Below are 6945 nucleotides of genomic sequence, written 5' to 3'. Positions count from 1 at the left end.
CATGTATGCACGTGTGATTGTGGGGCTTTTCATACGTCAGTACTTCCCTTTGGACTCGTGCAGTACATGGACATGGACTGACACATGAGACACAAGGAATATTTGTCTGATATGTAATCACAGGACAGCTGATAGTATAATAAGGCCTGTAGCATGGAACATGCATTGGGATGGAAACTAGACACCAGGTATACCGTTAAAATTGCAATCGGCAGAACGGTGAATTACCACCCATGTATGCAGCACTGCAGATGCATTGGAGAATTACTAGACAGCACCAGGGAGTGTATCCAGATATTATTGTTGTCCACATAATAAGTTGACTGAGCAGCAGATCTTGCATCTACTAAGCAATAGTTATGTATGACACTCCAGTGTATGGCATTATGGAGTGAATGGAGTAACCCCTAACATATGGGGGCCATGCTCATGATGTCCGGACATACCCAGGGTGAACACTGGATGACAGCAGTGAGGCCTTGTAAAGCCTACTCCAATCAAGTCACAGAGGTAATGGAGTAACAGGTCTTGTGTTGTGATCACTTGTCTAAGCATTTAGAAGAATGATGCATTAATGAGTGGTATTAATGAGTGAATGTTACCAAGTATGATGCAGGATGGGGAACTTACGTGAATAAACTAGGGACTGTCTGTATACTCATGGACAGGTAGGTATTATGGTGGAATTTCAGGGTGTGTGTGTGTGTGTGTGTGTGTGTGTGTGTGTGTGTGTGTGTGTGTGTGTGTGTGTGTGTGTGTGTGTGTGTGTGTGTGTGTGTGTGTGTGTGTGTGTGTGTGTGTGTGTGTGTGTGTGTGTGTGTGCGTGTTACTGTTATGCAATGCCATACAAGTCCTAAAATGCATTTCTTGTTTTCCTCTCACAGGTGGCAAGGTTGGTCAAGGTCCCTCCTGCATGCAATCTGATGTTGGTGTCCATACAGACACCGAAAATGATGATAGGACTGTTGAGGCACAGGCAAGGTTATCAGAGGCTGAAACTGTGCCATCGTTTGACATCCCCCTGTTATCCACCCCAGCCCCGCACACAGCCACAGCACCTATAGATACTCCATCACCAGTGGCCATAGCAGAGGGAAAGTTGGCGGGGTGTGGCAGTGCACAGGAGAGTGTGGTATCTATGCCTGCTGTATCTGGACACAGCAGGCATAGCCTTATGTCCAGCAGGGCACCACATAGGCAGATGTACCGGGGTGCTCGTGGGAGGGCCGCTGGTCATCATGCCCCTGGCAGAAGTGCCAACAACTGGTACCACCAGATGCATGTTTCAGACTGTCATGGAGGTGCACGCACTTATGGAACTATACACCAGACAGTGTCCGAGGCTGCAGATGGCTGCTTTCTCATCTGTACACGACAACTTCCATGAACTTGCAGGTGACCTCCGTGAGTATACCGAGGTCATGGATAGATGGTTGAGTGAGATGATGGGCCTCATCGACCGTGGATTGTCTTTGCTAGAACATGGGGTAGGAGTGGGGTGACAGCTGTGTGGACATAGGTCAGCAGCAGTAACAGCTGGTGGTCTGACCTGGGCATGCACGGACACCAAGCTGCTCCTGTAGTGGCAGTACCAGCCCCAGCACTGCAGGGGGGTGCTGTTCACACCACACCACAGCAGGCCATGTGCACGTGGCCCTGGCCAGTTCCAGGAGGGACCTGGTTCCAGCGGACATATGTCATCATCAGGGGAGAGTAGCACATCAAGGCCTGTACCTAGACGTGCCCATGGAACCTCTGGCAGGCACAGTCCCCATGTCCATGGCTGGAGACAGTGAATTGCACACCCTGCCAGGTATGGTCTTCAGCTTTCCAAGAAACACCTGTACAGGGCAGCCACATGGCAGAACTGTGTGCATGCATACCCACACACTATACACACACACCTAGGGCAACAACATACCTACATACACCACATCATCACACCCATATCAGAAAATTACACCCCTCACACATACACATGGTGTCAAACGTATAGCCCACCCTCAGTCTCTAACAAACAAACAACACAACCTGTGCATATGATGATACCTGTGCCACATCCCTGTCATCCATAACATTGATGCAGGGATAGGCTAATATTCTTCTGATGCACACAGTGACTGTACCACAGTATACCAATGTACTGCTGTGTAACATGTTGTCAGCAGTAATGTTTAATGCTTACATGTCAGGTAGTGTAGCTGTCCAGCCATGATGCATTATATCTGTTAATAACAGAGTGATTGTGGTCTCCATAATGTTATTCATTTGTGTTGTAGGTGTACATGTGTTAGCAGGAGGATGGTCTGCAGTCATATATCACAAGGGGTATGGCACTGTGGTGACACCATGGCTGTGACATATCCTGGGTACAGTTGAACACATGTCACAGGTCTGTATAACAGTTACTGCCTGTGTCACATGGACAGGTAACCCCCTGGGACATGTGTAATCAGCAAGCTGAAGTAGATCCCTCCACATACATGCACACTCTTACTTGGCAACACTGGGACTAGACCCCTATCTAGGTTCGTAGTGCTACTGATGTGTGTGGCTTTTATTGCACACACCACACAGTGTTTAGTATGAGGTGTGTTCCAGGTTACATGTTACATGCAGAGTATCTCCAGACATGTACAGTATGGTAATGGGGGATGTAATGGTTGTTATGGACAACACATAGTGTGACATACCATCATATACACATTAACAGACACATAACAGGCAGACACACACCTGAGAGACCTGGCCTATCAGTGCTAACTAACTTGTTAGTGTGTCCAATGTGTTACAGGTAGGCTGCACACAGCACATGCATAACTGGGCTGGATTGTGTTATCAGTTACCTGTATGGTTGATAGTGACAGTGGTGACCATACAGTGCTACATGGGACATGTACCAGGGGTACCATGGTGTAATGACAGTGTACACAGCACCCACACCCCACTATGGATATTGTACACACTGGAATCCATGATGACACTCTTACATACCCACCATCACACATTGACCAGGACTGCGATACAACCCATTGTCCATCCCAACAGTGGTACTACTGGGATATGCATCTAATGCACATGCCACATGCATACTAGGGTGATGCATTGTCATGCCTCTCCTATGGGCAGCAACATCACTGTCCATAATACTGTGTGGCAATGCATATTGTAATAGGAGTATGTGGCCTCGGAATGCTGTACCCTACAGATGTACACACATGCACACATACACACACATGCCAGAACTCAGTGGGTATCCCATGCCTATCAACCCATGGTACAGCAGCAGCCACATCTAACTATGGCAATGGGTGTTGCAGTGGGTGTGAAGGCCCTCATGGTATTCCCAACTACAGGTGTACTAACACACAGACACTGATATCTACAGTAATGCATACATACACATTCATCAGTACTGGGGTGCATTACTGCAGGTGGTCATAGGTGTGTACCTGGCTATTGTCCATGGAGAGATGGGAAGTGTAGGGGATGTGTGTACAGTGGTATCATGCCACCTGCCATATGCCAGCAGACAGTCTATCTACAGACATCACTGTGGTAACCATCAGGGTGAGAGTGACATGCATCAGCCAATCCTCTGGGTGCCTCCTGAAAATGGCCAGTGAGGTGATTCAGTTGACATGTATGCAACATGTATTACAAAGCATGGTTAGTGTCTGTGTTGGAGACCTGTACCCAAACATGTTCTGTTGACTGTGGTAGTGCAGTGGAGATACCCATGGCATGTAGTGTGTACAGGGTGTTGTGTCCTATCTGTGCCAGTTATAACACAGCTGGGTAGACATGTCAGTGTCAGTCAAGCATAGATTGCCTATACGTATCCAAGACGGATACCTGCCATCTGCACATCTGTACAGGGACTGACAGACATCAGCTTGCCAACTAGCTAAGCAGTAGGATAAGTTTGTCGACAGATAGACATCTGACACCAATATGTATGCCATTACTACATGTTGGCAGCCCTTGCTGATGTGCTGTACAGACAGTAGTCTACAGTTAATTTCCACATGTCAGATCATTATCCAATAGGGGATATATATTGTAACACAGCTCACACACCAGGAACATGACAGTGAGGAGTCAGAGTCCATCAATGCATGCAGGGGTGCTTGTTGCCAGTACTACAATTAGCAATCTACTCTTGTTTGGGAAAGCACTGTCAACAGTTGTAACGCCATAATACACTACATGTCAGTGTGATGGCACATTACCTGGGATACTACCCTTGCTTGAAACACATTAACAAGGATAAGAGTGATGTACAGGTCTGATATACTCAAATGTCCCAGCCATGACACTCACACTCGTTACTACTGTAATGACAGCACATAGATACATGTTATGTACATGGTATTACATACACTTATTACAGATGTCATTACCCTGCTATGTTATCAGACTGGGATGTGAGCAATGGTTACCAGGGCTGAGCTATGCTTAGCAGGTGTCAGCATTGCTTCAATATAACAGCTAAGCACATTTGCACACTGGTAAGCGAAGCCTACACGATGTAAGAGCCCGTACATTTAACTGTACATTAGCACTGCTTAGCTTCATGCAAACCCATGCAAATGTGCTTAAAGCTGCTCAAAACTGCCTTAGCCACTCTGTATCCAACAGCCCTTGTTCTGCCCAGCAAGAAAATAAACAGCCCTTGCAGGTCTTGAACCCAGGACCCTATACACTATAGTCCCAACAGTTAACCATGCCACCATGACAGCTGTGTAGACATATGTCAGTAGACATATTGAATAATATCGAACATTCGCTGTGACTTCTACAATTATATAGTACATGTTACTGATATTACTGTTGCATCACATATGTTGTTATATCTAAATATACACATATCAGATACATACGGTGTGATACATCTGGGAAGGTATACACAACAGTAATGTTTACACATGACAAGGTTATGGATATATACATCTACATATCTAGATATATGTTTACATGTACATAAACATATTTATTCATATATATGTATTTATATACGTCTGTATAGTGCATCATATATAGATCTCTCTGTAGAAATATATATATATATATATATATATATATATATACGTACATCATGTATGTACATCATATATGTACAGATGTACCTATTTATGCTGATATATATGTAGATATCCATAACTATATGTACATATATATCTATATATCTGTATATGTGTACACATATACAGCTGTATATATATATATATATATATATGTGTGTGTGTGTGTGTGTGTGTGTGTGTGTGTGTGTGTATATATATATATGTATATATATATATATATATATATATATATATATATATATATATATATATATATATATATATATATATATATATATATATATATACATGTGTGTTTGTATATGTATATATGTATATAGATGGATCTAGGACTGTTGAATGAAAGTTCAACAGTCCGAATCCACTATCACTGAACACACTTTAATGAAAGCACTTTCACAGAAAAAGCGCTTTCGCTAAAGTGTGTTAAAAAAAAATAAATCTACTTTTACGCAGGGGGGCAGGCCCCCCTGCACCCCCATGTGGGGGGCACCCCCTACTTTAATATTCCCACTCCGAGATCGCACTACAGTGGGGAAAATGGAACTTTCCCTTATCCACACCATAGTACGACCAGCACAACAGGCATACTTACGAGAAAATGCTGCTTCGGTGAAAAGCATTTTTGTGTAAGTATGCCCGTCCATTCGCAATTCGGTAAAAAGGGCATTCGTGCAAGAGTCCAAGACCCATGTAGATATGTATATGTCTAAAAAAAATATATATATATATATATATATATATATATATATATATATATATATATATAGCTGTGGTGGTGCAGCTGTTAGCATTGTTGCCTCACAGCAAGAGGTTTTCCTGTTCAGTTCTCAGCTGGAGTGCCTTCTGTGTGGAGTCTGCATTTCCTCCCCACGGTTGAGTGATGTTTAAAGACATGCAGGTAGGTGTGTGTGAATGCAAGGTTGGGTGTTGGGCTGGCACCTCAGCACCATAAAAATCCACTGCCAATCATTAGTGGACTGGAGATCCACTGTGGTGACCCCTAACCAGGAAAGCTGAAAGCCATTGGTTTATATATATATATATATATATATATATATATATATATATATATATATGTATATATATATATATATATATATATATTTGCCAAATAAGGGCCCGAGTCCAAAAGTTGCAACTTGTTCTTTTGGTTTTTATCACTTGTACAGTGTAAATAAAACTGTTTGTCTTAATTTGGTCTTGGGCCCTTATTTGGCACTCCAGCGAACTTTTGCATTGGTTTTGTTGTGGTTTCAGTTCGCTTTTCATCTCATTTTGTTTTGTGGTTATATATATATATATATATATATATATATATATATATATATATATATATATATATATATATTTACCATATGCTCAGAACATGGAGTGGAGTCCTACCTCAGCATCAATAGTCTCAACCTCTTAGTGCAAGGGGATGTCATGTTTTGCAGGTATATATGTAGACTGTTTCTACTGCAGCGGGTTGCCTTAACAGACATGTTGTGTGTGAGAGGTCACATCTGCTATTGACATGTACGCCATTGGTTACTGGCAGACATCATAGTACAGTACCACTGATAGCGCAATAATGATCCTGTGGACTACATCAGAGATATGACCAATATATATGGACAGTCTGGCACTCTCTGGTCAGTCCAGAGGTATAGATGGATCCCCTTTGTGCAAAACATGTGGATCAAACCTGAAAATGTGGATGTCAACAGCCATGTACACGGGTATATCACGTACATACTGGACTACATATGCCCACACAGTTTATGTATTCACACACGCCTGTCTGTCCTGACACATAATAACTGGTGGTGCAGAGGTCACATGGCCACATACTACCCAATAGTTAGTAACATAC

This window comes from Protopterus annectens, chromosome 3.part0 (genome assembly GCF_019279795.1).
Source record: "Protopterus annectens isolate FY-2018-M chromosome 3.part0, PAN1.0, whole genome shotgun sequence".
Classification (NCBI taxonomy): domain Eukaryota; kingdom Metazoa; phylum Chordata; order Ceratodontiformes; family Protopteridae; genus Protopterus; species Protopterus annectens.
Note: the sequence above shows the minus strand (reverse complement) of the source record.